This window comes from Rhagoletis pomonella, unplaced genomic scaffold (genome assembly GCF_013731165.1).
Source record: "Rhagoletis pomonella isolate Grant_MI unplaced genomic scaffold, Rhpom_1.0 Rhpom_scaffold_00006, whole genome shotgun sequence".
NCBI classification, from domain to species: domain Eukaryota; kingdom Metazoa; phylum Arthropoda; class Insecta; order Diptera; family Tephritidae; genus Rhagoletis; species Rhagoletis pomonella.
In genome coordinates, this window is record NW_023458560.1 from 30,482,955 (window position 1) to 30,495,765 (window position 12,811).

Below are 12,811 nucleotides of genomic sequence, written 5' to 3' on the forward strand. Positions count from 1 at the left end.
ATATAGAACAATCCTAGGGGGTAAGAGCATTAAAATTCCGACTTTACTTGTTTTGAACCACCCTAATGTGCATGCGTTTGATATACATATGTACTCAGAAAGGTGTGTGCGTAACTACATATAGTGTTGCTACTTCGACGCCAACAATCGTACGCTTGCGTATGGGTGTGTATGTATCGAGTTATGCGCGAGTACTTCAGCATTATGTAGCATTCGACAAATCGTATGCAATACCAGCATATGCTGCTCTAGCATTGATATGCATAAAGTTTATGCCAAACTTTTTAAACAAATAGTGCAGACAATGTGTCTGCGGTCGGTTGCCCTTTAGGCCAACATGAATCTACTTCCCAACTTTTTCGTGGAATTTTTTTGCCTCACTCACACCCTTCACCCCGTTTCTTGCTCTGCATGCGTTTTCATTTGCTTTCTTGGTGTGTATGTAGAGAGAGAATCATCAGGACTACTTATTTGTATGTGTGCGGTACCTTGCCTACAAACACGTTGCATGTCGAACTCAGAAAAGTAGGCAATTGTTTTTGTTGCTGAACTTTTTGCTACAGTTTGCTATTGTTTTTGCTGTTTGTTGCATAAAGTTCGTCTGATCGTTACATGCGTAAATATATAGCCTTTTGTATTTTTCAAATAGAATTTTCGTGCGTACGTAGCCCCTTTTATGTATGTAAATACCCTGTGGGAAAATCTCTAGTTCAGAACTGGTGCGCTTCTAGTCCATTTATACCCAGTACTGGTTCGCGATAATTGTCTTTTGCATACAAACAACTAGCGAATTTAATATGGCGATGTCCTAGGAAGTGTCAATTGCCCCCGCTGCATCCCTTTTTCGATAGTTCCGAACTAGTCCTTATTTCTATAGTTTCGAACCAGTTCTAAAATCGAAAGACGAAAGAAAAAAGTATTATGATTTTTCAATCTTTACGGTTCTTCCGTGTGTGCGATTTAAAATTATTCTCAAGGAAATGTTTTTTCAATTTATAAGCAAATTTGTTTGAATGATTGTAAGAAATGTACCTTTGGCTGTAGCTGACTTTGCAGAGGTGCTCGCTGTTATTGGTTAGATTCCAGATGGTCCCAAGATGTTAAAATGTTATCACAAACTTTTGTTTCAAACCAGTTATAAATTCGTCACCTTAGATATGCATGGATTTCTAATGAAAAAAGTGAAATAAAATAGTTTTTTTTTTTTAAGTACCACATTTCGCACATTTGAACTGTTAGGGATCTAGTTACAATCGGACTGGTTCGTTCTTGGCGATAAAGATCTAGTATGGAACTTAAAAATTTGATTCACTAGTCCGTGGTTTCCCTGCAGGGTATGTCTGTGTGCCTGTTTCTATATTTCCGCTATTTGCTCTTAAGCCTGCTATTTGCTAGTTGTTGGTTAAAAGTGGCACTTGTGCTGGTGGTAGGTGCGGGTAAAAGGTGCACCGACCTGGGTCAACATGTCAAAGATGCAAAAACAGTAAGATTTATATTCACCTAAAAGTAGCCATATACTAGTATATACATATGTATCTATGTAAGTGTGCATTACACCGGGTCGATCCCCATACAATAGAAAAAATTTTATAATTACCCACACTAGTTTGATAGCTTACTTTGCGAGGATTTCAGGGTTATTCAAATTTTCTTTCAACGCGAGTCCTAAACTCAGCCAAAACTATTTATTGATTACTCGATTGCAAAGTGTCATACTTGCTTGAAAATATAATTCTCTACTGAGTACTGTTTTATGTTATGTTTATATTTTACTCAAATTTTTACTCTTCAACATTTTGTCCCGTTGATGTTTGATATTTTCTTCATCTACATATTCCCCTCCAACTTTGCCCTTATATCAGTAAAGTGCTTAAATTTACCTTTATCTTTACGCATCTTTGTTTTTGTTTATATTTTTACCTTTGCCTTTATCCTTTTCTTCGTCTATGTACGTAAATACTCACCTTTACTTTTTTATCTTGTATTGGTCTTTAAGTCTTATTCTTTAACCTTTTATTGGCACGTTTATGTTAAATTAATGCCATGTGCATACATTTAAGAAGCACTTGTTTCCATCCCAACCATTTTCGTGTGCCACTTCCGTGCGCAATTTCCGTTCTATTTGCCAATGTACTCCCAAACAACCAATTGTCGCTAAAGAAGTTTTACTTCAAAATTAATTTTGGCTGATTTTTGGACTCGCCATCGACGAAAATTTGTATGACCCTAAAATTCTGGCAAAGTAAGCTTTAAAACTAGTGGGCGTAGTTGCAAACTTATTTCTACGACCCAGTCTAGTGTTCATGCATATGTATTTCTGAATCTACTGGTTACTTTATCCGCATCCGTTTGTATTTGCTTGGATTTTAGTAAGCCGAAAAACAAAAGTGTTAGACAAACAAACCAACTTGAAGCTGTTATAGTTGCGTTTTAACTTTGTTTGTTTGCGCACATATTTAGCAAAGGTATGGCCGAACTTTGCTATCTCGCGGTAGAGTTTAGTAAATAATAAATTTAGAATTTCAATCAGAAGGTATAAAAATAAAAAATAAAATTTTTCTTTATCTTACCTAACTAAAATTGGGACACAAATTTCATTTAAAAAAGAAATATTCTAAAGCTTCATTTCATCTCCTTCAGTACCCGTCGTCCATACATACAGGGTCATAGATCCTCCATACACTAGTTTTATCGAAAGCCTGCAAACCGTTCTCGTCTTTGTTCGACATAGTATACATTTGTGCGCCGCATAAAAGATGCACATGCTGAGTGGTTCTTAGAACGTGAATTTTGCCCGCCAAGAGAGGATACAATCCAAAGTAGCAACTGGCAAGATTTATTTTTCGATTGATCTCCAAGCGTGTTCTTGTTCGCCGTTTGATCGACCTATTTTTCCTGCGGTTCTGGTGTTGAGGCCTATAAGCAGTATCGTGGTTTTGCTGCAGGCTTGAATGTCAGCTCATATTACGCTTTCCATTATGGGATTGAAGAAGTTGCACTAAAATTTAGTCTTGAACAGCGCGGAGGGGTTCATACCAAAGGAAAATATTCAAATTTTCGGGAGTAGACTAAATTCTGCTTAAAATCCGTCACCTAACCTAGCAGTTCATCGCCGATGGCTTCGAAAAACTCACACCCAATTCGGGAGCTTTGTTGTTTTAAGAAGCGATCAAGAGATCTATTATGCCCTCAACCATTCACAATGCATCATCTAACCCTAGAGAGACTAGATATATGAGACTATTTCTAGGTGTTAACGATTGTATAAGTTCTTCCCTTGGCCATAATTGGCATTGGTACCTCTCCCGTTTTTTCGCAACCGCCTCGCTCTCACGAAGCAGATGTAAATAAATAAATAAATACTTAACCTCGTTTACGGGAAGTTTATGATTGCCCTGCGTCTAAAAAAAAAGAAAAATAAAAAGAGCTGCGGCGTTACTCCAGTGTTGATCTCTGAGTATGTTCCTCTCCTTGCTGAGCTATTCCTTGATTGTGCTAGATCGCAAGAAAGAACTTAGGCCCCATAGGCAACGAGGCGGCCACCGTTCCGGCTAGTCGGTGCGCTTCCTCATTACCAACAACTGCTAGGTGACCTGGTACCCAAATTGGGTCGATAACATTGTGCTCCGCCAGGACGCTAAGTCTATCAATTCACTCGGGTATGCTTCCATGGGTACCGAGAGCTTTAGCCTTGCTAAGCTCTTTTGTATATGTCTCTCCATAAGAGAGGTACTCCTAGTTGCCTTTCTGAAAAATTCTGTTTTTAATTTCCTCTCAAAGTCAACAGATTTGGGGCTATCAACTCTGGGGACTCTTACTGTTGTTCTTACCATGTTTTGGTCGCGTGGAAGTACATGACCTTCATTCCTATATATTCGAGTGGGTTCTCCTTTATCAAGCGCGCCTGCGTCGCTATTCAAGATAGGCGAGAAGTGTGATATTCTTGTCTCAAGTTTACTCTTGACATCTGTTATCAGACTTCCATTCTCGTCTTATTTTCTGATAGATCTTTTGCGTTGCATTTCCGTCGATTGGAATCAAAAGCTCTTGGGGATCTTTAAAATAAATACACCTTGGCTTCTCTTCTCCTAGTAACGCTGGATAGTTTCGCAAGGGGCAATTTTCTTTTTGGTATGCAGATTAGACTGCTGCTTTTCGACGTCCAACGTACATATGTATGTATGGCCACCCAACTCATGTTCTCGACGGAGGCGTATGCGGACCTTAGCTGAAACTAGGTAGAACGCTTGAAGCATATTATTTGTCACAGCGTCAACAATTTGGTTATTCGTTCCTTGGTCAAGGAATACCTTAGCCTTAATACGGATTATGCCAATTCGTTCGCTGATGGGACGTATACATAAAACTCAAGTAAATGCTTTTTCTTAAAATGTCAGACCTTTTACTTGATTTGTTCAAATAAATTTCGGTGAAAGGTGTTTGAAGTTTTCTTCTTCTAACATACCAAATTTTAACTGAGAAAGAAAGTAATGCTTATTTTTCTAACGGATGTTACGGGTTTATTTAGTGGTCACTTTTGACATTAAATTTGTATCACTTAATGCTTAGCCCTTCATAACTCAACTAAATGAAAAAATTAAAATCACATGGATTCTAATAGATTTTAGTAAGTAGTTTTCAAGATTTTTCTTTTATTTGGGGAGGTAACAGCCACAAAGGGAGTGTGACAGATATATATTTTTCAAATACCGTTTGTGACACTCCACTACATCCTGGGCGCTTGCAACAGATTTTCTTCTCGACCCATACTGGCCAGTGTCCAACTTGGTCTTGCCTAACTGCAATTGGAGGAATATGTTGAGCAGGACCCTTATCCTTTTTCGCTTGAATATCCCCTTATATTCCACCTTGGCGTTTTATGGTTGTCTTTGTACCTAATTTGCACAGGACCTTAGCAACCTCCAAAAGAAAATCAGCTGATGACAATTGATTGTCCTGCACCTTCTTTTCTTTGCGAACTCTTTTGTATAACAGCCAAGCATTAGATATTGCAAGATCTAACAAGGGGTAAAACATGCGAAATTGCCTTCTTTTACTTCTTAACAATATTTTATAGCGGCCCACGATGCTGTCACTGAGATCGACCCCACCCATGTGACGATTATACTCGCTCACCATGTAAGGTCTTTCAATGGTAATATATTTTTTGTTGGCCTTACTTCGGATTTCGGTAGCTCACCAGCAAAACTAGATGCTAGATTAACATATTTGTTGTCCTTCCAAACAACGAAAGCTACATCTATTCCTTCCACATTTGCAACATATTCGACGGAGTGCCCACGACCCTTCCTAGAAATATCTTTCTCTGTCGGCAAATTACGGTGAGGTATTCTATTTCGACGTATTGTTACTAAGCTGAGGATGCCTTCCTTGGCCAAATATTCTATCAGTGGCAACGACGTAAAAGAGCTGTCAAAATAAAGCCTATAGTTTTGATTCCTCAGAATATTTTTGGTTAGGCTCATTAAAACGTTTGAGGCAGCACCCAAATTTGGCTCTCCGGGCTCTATAATATTTTCACATCCAGATTCTACTTCAAAATTGTATGCGAAAACGCTAGTGTCGCAAAGTACAAATGCTTTATATACCAATTTCTTCGGCTTTTTGGGATTATAACTTTTCAAGTTATTCCTTGCTTTCGTTGAGCAAATTTGTTCATCCACACAAAGCTAACTCTTTAGCGGAATTCGCATACATGTTTCGTTCAATTTTGTCAGTATTGGTCGGATCTTAAACAGCCTATCCGCGTTGGGATGCTCACGAGGAAGCATCTTGTAATTGTCATTTAAAATTAAAAATTGCTTGATATTTTCAAATTTGCTCGCTGGCATCGTTTCCTTCATGAAAGGTGTTCCGATTTCATAATTCCAATGTTTCGTCACTCTTGGGAGATGTACCAAAGACATTATATACGTTACTTCAATAAATTGCTGGATGTTGATTCCGGACACATAAAAATTCTTGCTCAGCGATATTCAGGAATAATTATTGGGGAAATATTTTTTGAAAAAACTGGATCCAAAATTCCCTTCCTGTGTATCGAAGGTGATGTTCATTTAGTTGAACACTTTTTTTCTTCCAGACAACATGCTTTAGTTTAATGCGACGTGATGAGCTAGGCTGAGTAGCATTTGCAAATACGGATGTTTACTCTAAATCACTATCAGAGTTATTGTATTCGATTTCATTGTGTCCATCGTCCTGCTCGAAATCGGTATCAAAGTTTAAACTTACATTCTTCTCCGGCTCAAAATCGGGGCCGGCAATGCTATTATCGTCACTTTCGAACCCGTCCTCACTGTGCTCAAAATTCATCAATTCTCCAAATATCTGCTCAACTACTAAGCTGCGGGATGCCGTTCTGTTGGAGTTAAGCAGAAACCAAGCATAAGCACTTTTAGTGGCCCTTGTACCTCTGTGTGTTCACCAACTTCACCAAACTTGAAATTGAAATAACATTTCAGGCAGTAATGCCATGTGTTAAACAAATAAATAACCTGCAATTGTTTAAATGCTTTGTAGCAGTGCAGTCACATCAGGTAAAAATTAACCAAGTTATTTTTTCACCGTCTTGCGTGCTCGGTACTCGTAACTAAAAAGGTGATAATCAAATCATCGAATTATAAAGCGATTTGTAACTATGTATTGCATAATAAATTCTATTCATTGATGTGCAAATTTGCTTGTGCAAAACTGATAACACCTATTCATTTGGATACCAACAAATGAGGCAACTAGCAAATTATTTGATGAATGCTCGTCATTCCTTTCCCTTTGTCTTCCTTTATATCTAATTACATATGGATAAGTTTGAGTGCTTACTTACTCGTATATCAGATATGCTTTGAGAAAGGTATCAAAATTTATATTTATGATTTATAAGGTTATCGACTTGAATATTTGCTGCTGGATATTTACGATGTGTGGATTTACATCGTATTACCAGAGAACGTCTATAAATGAGAATGCGTATTTTCTGTGACCGTTTTTGTTGCGCAAAAATTTTCGACAAGTGTCGAGTAAGAAGCGTGCGCAAAATCACTTCGCTTTCGTTTCCCCCGTCTTGTATACGAATCTTCTTCTTCTTCAATAACTTCGATGGCGGTTGAAATGCAAAAAATTCATTTCAACCACCAAATTATTCTTTATTCTATTTTAGAAATAAATTCATAAAAAACAACCGCTTCGGGTAGGATATAAACCCTGACAACAACGGCAGCAAGGTATCGTTTATCGCCACGCATCAACCAACTATGCCACAGCACTTATTGAAATTCATGCATCTTACTGGCTACTGGCTAGTACATGTTACTACCGATTTTGCAAGTACGAATATCCAAAATTTTTTAATTTTCGTTGACATATCTACATTTACGTACCAAAGAATATATGTGCGTAAATGCTTTTTCGCTCGTATGCATAAAGAAAAATGCCATCAGATACCTATCAAAAGATATCAAAAATTTTTCCAAAATTAAAAAGATTTTATTAAAATTTCTTTATTATATTAATATGTATATGTATTTAACAATAACAACTGAATTTGGCTTAATATTAAATTATATTAAAATATCAAATAAAATTATAAAAGAAATAAATAAATAATAAATGTAAATATATTCATAAATACATATGTATGTTTAAATAAATTATAATAAAATAGTTTTTATAAAATGGTCCATTTTACATGACTTTAGACAATCGCGGAAAAAAGTCGAAAAAATGCCTTAGAAAATCTTATGAACTTAGCTGAAATAGAAAAATTCATACATGTTTGCAAAAATCAATTTGCAACAATCAGCAAATCGATTTCACGCAAATATCATATTTTCGGCAAGCAAGCAAATGTACAAAAACCCGCTCCTTTCCCCGTTTCCCGCTTCTTACTCTACACTTCTCGTTCTGACTTCCATTTTTATACCCGAGCGCACTTGTGCACAAGGGTATTATAACTTTGTTCACATAACGGTTGTTTGTAACAGGCAAAACGAATCGAGATAGATATAGACAAATGTATACATAAATGATCAGAATAAAAAGAGAATTCGATTAAGCGGTGACTGTCTGTCCGTCCGTCCGTCCGTCCGTCCGTCTGTGCACACGATAACTCGAGTAAAAATTGAGATATCTTAACGAAACTTGGTACGTGAACTTCTTTTGGGCGTGGGACAGATGGTATTGAAAATGGGCGAAATCGGATAATAACCACGCCTACCTCCCATATAACGGTAATTTTAAGAAATACGAAAACTGCGATATTTTAGTAACTACTGAAGATAATTCACTCAAAATTGATACTTAAAATGAGTTTCAGACGGAAAACATGAATATTATAAATTTTTGGAAAATGGGCGTAGCCACGCCCACTTATGGTTACATGTGTATATCTTGGTAACCGCTGCACCAATTTCTTCCAAGCTTAGCACAGTTGTTGGCCTTAGTACAGCTTACTAAATGGCTGAAAATTTAAAAAATCGGACAATAACCACGCCTACCTCCCATATAACGGTAATTTTCAGAAAAACTGCGATATTTTAGTAACTACTGAAGATAATTCACTCAAAATTGATATTTGCAATGAGTTTTAGACGAAAAATAAGAATATTACAAAATTTTGGTAAATGGGCGTAGCCACGCCCACTTATGGTTACATGTGTATATCTTGGTAACCGCTACACCAATTTCTTCCAAACTTGGCACAGTTGTTGGTCCTGATACAGCATACCAACTGGCCGAAAATTTCTAAAATCGAACAATAACCACGCCCACATCCCATATAACGGTAATTTCGAGAAATACAAAATCTTCGATAAATCAGTAAATATTGAAGCTAATTTATTCAAAATTGATGATTGCAACAATTCTTTACCAAGAAATACGTTTATGACAAAATTTTGGAAAATGGGCGTAGCACCGCCCAGTTGTGATCACATATATGTATCTCGCTAACCGTTCTACCAATTTGTACCAAACTCGGTGTGGTTATTGTGCTTGCCACATAAAAGCAAACCGTTAAAAATTGTTGAAATCGGACTAAAATTGAGGCCGCTTTTCATATAACGGTAAATTTCAGATATGCTTGAAACTGCAATATTTCGAAATTTAAGGACGCTAATTTACTTAAAATGTATACACCCCGGCTTATCATGTAGCGGTAGCTTTCGGAAATTTGGAAAACATATATTTAATACTTGCGCCGGGTATTTAATGTTCGGCTCCGCCCGAACTTAGACTTTCTTACTTGTTATTTTAGAGTTTGTTTTGATCCGACACAATCACGCGCCTGCCTCCGCAAGCATCCCCTCTGCCTAGTGCTTATTATATTTCTGTTCCTCTTTCCATTTTCGTTCTTATTTTTTCATTTTGCTTTGAACTATGGTAAATTTGCTCAAAGTGTGGTGGCACGGAAAAATTTTTGGTATGGTGGCAGCCGACACTTCTCTACCGACACCGTCGGTCGAGCGGTGCACTCGTCGACGTGTGGTGCATTTGGCCGACTGCACCCCAAAATTTTTGCGCAACAAAAACGGTTACAGAAAATGCGCCTTCTGATTTATAGACGTTCTCTGCTCTGGTTTTACTGGTTGTTTTTTCGATTACTATACATTGCATTTTTCCACTGGGTAGTTACCCAAAAGACAACTTCACTTAGAAACTTGGAGAACTATAGATTTTTGATTTCTATTTTAAATTTATAAGTGCAAAGAGAGCCGTGAGAGAATCATGCTGCCATTTCATGTTTTTTATAAAATCCCTACAAATATGCCACACAAATATAATTTTTTGTATAAATTTAATTCAATCGATATTTAATTCAATTCAAATAAAAACAGGAAAAAATCCAAATTTTTTACGCGTAAATACATTTATTTTAATTGTAAATTTTTATCTATTTTCAAACCAAGCTAATTAAAAGTTTGCAATTTTACGTGTACGTGACACACTGAATAACGGTTTCTAAGTTTCTAGTTAAGTCAAGTCAAATCCAAGTCTTGCATAACCCAGCTTTAACTTGTGAAATGAAAAAGAGCTTTTTGTAAAACACAATCGTCCACATTGAACATCTGGGGTTAACTTTACTGGTTGTTTGATTTTAAATAAAAATTAAAAAAAAAAATATTCAAAATCAAGTCTGCTTCATGATATAAGCGAATACGGATTACTTAGAGACTTCAAAATGTTTAGTTCGTCTTGGCCTCTTTTTTGGTGGGAAGACATGCATACAATCCACAGATAGTGGATTATTTTTATGCATATTAGTAAAAGGGTGAATATTTCATCCTGCGTCTTATACAAACCGAATTAAATGAAACATTGAGGGAGTTTGTATTGTGACCGAAACATCAAATTTCGTTTTTTTGTTTGTTTAGTAAACAGTCAGGTAACACTGTCCTCTATTGAAATTCCGCAAAAGCTTTAAGCTTTTCTAACTATTTATAGCGAACTTCTGTAACTTACATATATTCAGTTTATTCAACAACCACTCGCTTAAATTATAAAGCTTTCCATCAACGAGCATCAATGTGTACAAAATTTCTCCTTGAGATGTCGCGCAGTTATATATATACATACAACAACCACAAGAATTGTGACAGGTTCGTCCGTTAGCCCACCTCTCTTTCGCTTTCCGCTTTCACTATGACATGTTAAATGGTTTGGAAACGGATGCTCTGCAAATGAGTTCATTTCTTTGGCACTTTTTATTTGAAACTACTGCAGCATAAGCATTATTTCTCAAAATTAAATGAATTGTGTTAATTGACGAAAAAGGACAATAGATGTAAAAGCAACATTTGTATGTATGGCTCTTTAGTAGTTCACTATATTTGCTAATGGTATAAGAGAAGAGATAAAATATTTCCTTTACATTTTTCGGCATTTTAAGAAACATTCTCAGGAGCACTCAGCTTTTGATTGGAATCCTTTTTAAGTCAATTAAATTGAAATGCATGTTGTACTACATAAGTATGTAATAAATTGCCTGTAATCTCCTTAGCAACAAACAATTTAAATGCAATTAAAATAGCACAGTTTTGTCAACCTTATTCCTTATGAATAAATTTATATAATTAGGTTTTTATTTAGGTAAACTCAATGAACACGCGAGTATATTTTTATACATTTTCTGCGTAAATGTACAAGTGTAAGCTTATGCTAGTCCATATCGAGCCCTAAACGCCAAAAAGACGTAATCGAAGTTTTTTCCAAAATTTAATTTTCGATGCAGAAATGCATCTGGATAATCTAGGAACATTTCTGCATCAAAAATAAAATCTTGAAAAAATTTCGCTTATGTCTTTCTGGCGGTTAGGTTTCCCTATGTACATATGTATGTACAGTCCCATTAATGTAAATTCTTTGAATTTTTTCTTGAAATTTATGCTGTTTATTTTTCCGATGTCGCCATAAATCTTTACAAATTTATGCTAATTATGGATGTTAAAATTAGTGTAAACTTGAAGTAAAAAGAAAAACAGGTATGTTTTTGTTGTTACGACATATGTTACTATGTTATAATGTTACTATGACAACAAAAACTGTAAAAATGATACATGAAACAGAAGAAACATAAATATGTTTAAGCTTTTTACAGCATATCTGTGCACTATGGGTAATTTCATCAGTTTTAGTGGCAAAAAGGAATTTCCTTTTTGTCCTTGGTATTTGATAAAGAAAACTTCAAATCAAATAAAACAAAACGAACGACCTTTGTTTAGCAGTTGGTTAAATTCGTTGTCTGTGTGTGTAGTATTGGAATCGGTTTTGTGTGATGTTGTTTTTGGTTATTTTTGAACTACATATCATATTTAAGTAAATAAAAAATTAACAAAAATATAATGAATAATGAAAAAAGTAAGTACTTTTCAGATCGATAACTGGTATTGAATTTTTTTTAGAGGAAAATACATACAACTGAGAGAACCTTTAATTAACTTTATTCATCAAAATGAAAATTGAAAGAGCTTTTACGATGTTGGCTTTATTTGGCCATGTTTAAACTTCTTCTTTGATTGGCTTCATTGTTGGTATTCTTGATATTGTCAGTAGTGAAGTGGAGGGGAGAACTCAATAAAGAGCGCGTCAAAAGGCTGTTTGCAAGGCTGCTCCTTTTAACGTATCAGCAGACACATTAGGAAACTAAGTCTGAAAACGCCTTGGGGCAATGTCGCTCGTAGTTGCACCAAGGGTTTAATTTTGAAACGAAATAATCAAAGGCAAACACCACGGATTAATTCAATATATATAACAAAGTGGCTTTATTAGTCAAATTGGTGAAATGTGTATTGTGATTTTTGGTATACAATATTACCTTGAGAAATACGCAGGAGTAGTGGCTGGATCGCTTCCGGTGTGGTCGAAGTGCTCGATAGAAGTGACCGAGCTTAATCTTGAGCAGTTAAGATTGACCTCCAAGCAACAAACTGTTTGGAGGGGAAACTTAACGAAGTTTTATATTCAAGTGCATCCGTTGCACATTTATGCAATTTTACATTAGGGTGGTTCACCCTTTTAAGTATTTGGTTTAGCATGGAAGCCTAAACATGCCGGCCCCCTTGCTATAAGCAACAGCAGTAAGTCGAGTCAGCCACCATTCCCTCACATGAGCAATTAAAGGAATTGTAAATATTAAAAAAAAAATTGTTAAATGAAATCTTGATTGAGCTGGATACGTAGTCATCACCATTGATGCTCGTTTCGGATTTCTCAGGCTGTGGGAGATAAGAGATTAAATAAAACAGGACATGGCTTGACATTTCAGTGCACAATTGTATATGTATTTATTCAAAAT

At 36.0% G+C, this 12,811-nt stretch overlaps 1 long non-coding RNA gene across 1 annotated transcript in view; it reads right to left on the reverse strand.

Moving 5' to 3' along the window:
• Nucleotides 1–12,192: 12,192 nt before the first annotated feature.
• The window catches only part of LOC118740567, a 12,301-nt gene continuing 11,682 nt past the window's right edge, over nt 12,193–12,811 (reverse strand). Inside the window, exon 3 of the long non-coding RNA XR_004993156.1 lies at nt 12,193–12,429. This is a non-coding gene — a long non-coding RNA (uncharacterized LOC118740567). The remainder of the gene's footprint in view (nt 12,430–12,811) is intronic.